Source organism: Phacochoerus africanus, chromosome 2 (genome assembly GCF_016906955.1).
Source record: "Phacochoerus africanus isolate WHEZ1 chromosome 2, ROS_Pafr_v1, whole genome shotgun sequence".
Classification (NCBI taxonomy): domain Eukaryota; kingdom Metazoa; phylum Chordata; class Mammalia; order Artiodactyla; family Suidae; genus Phacochoerus; species Phacochoerus africanus.
The window spans coordinates 181201587-181202389 of record NC_062545.1 but is presented as its reverse complement, the minus strand read 5'-3'; the positions used below and the strand labels follow the sequence as shown (position 1 = coordinate 181202389).

The 803-nt window shown below is 32.4% G+C and overlaps 1 non-coding gene across 1 annotated transcript; it reads right to left on the bottom strand.

Moving 5' to 3' along the window:
* Window positions 1-472: 472 nt before the first annotated feature.
* LOC125121676 (U6 spliceosomal RNA) lies at window positions 473-579 on the bottom strand. Its single transcript, XR_007133557.1, has one exon. It is a non-coding gene; the product is annotated as a U6 spliceosomal RNA (small nuclear RNA).
* Between the last annotated feature and the right edge of the window lie 224 nt (window positions 580-803).

The following is an 803-nucleotide window of genomic DNA, read 5'->3' as shown; positions in this document are numbered from 1 at the left end:
ATAGTAATGTTTTAAAGTTTAGTACATGGAAGATTAAAATAATGAAGCCACTGAGAACATTCTATAGTAATATTATTGGAATATTTTTCAAGAGACCAAAATTGAACGGTTTTGTGATAAACCCTCTGAGATGGAAGATTGAAGAGAATCAGTGTAATGGAACAAGTGTTGGTTTGGAGCCAGGCAACCTGGGTTTGGATTGTCATACTGTGATTTAGTAGATATGAGACTTGAGGTAGTTTACTTAATTTTCACAATTTTGTTGGCTTAACTCTTGTTTTAAAAAATTATTTTTTAAAAAATTTTATTGGAGTATGTTTCACTCTCAATGTTGTATTCATTTCAGGTTTACAGCAAAGTGAATCAGTTATACATGTACATATATCTATTCTTTTTTCCCATATAGGTTATTATAAACTATTGAGTAGATTTCCCTCTTCTTGTTAATTATCTATTTTATACATTAGTGGGTATAAAAAATATACCCATCATGAATTTGCATGCCATCCTTGCACATGGGGCATGCTAATAGTCTCTGTATCACTCCACTTTTGGTATGTGTGCTGCCAAAGCAAGCACTCGTTGGCTTAACTGTAAAATGAGGGATAAACTCTACCATGCAGGATGCTTGTGAGAATCAAAGGCACTAAAGAGTGGTGAGTTATTATTTCTTTATTATTTTACTATTATTTTCACGAGAATGGATTTACAATGATATTCCAGTGACATATGAAATATTTCCCTCTTGTCATCCAAGTACAACTTAATGCAAAATTAGACTGACATGTTTCCTGATGTGATGG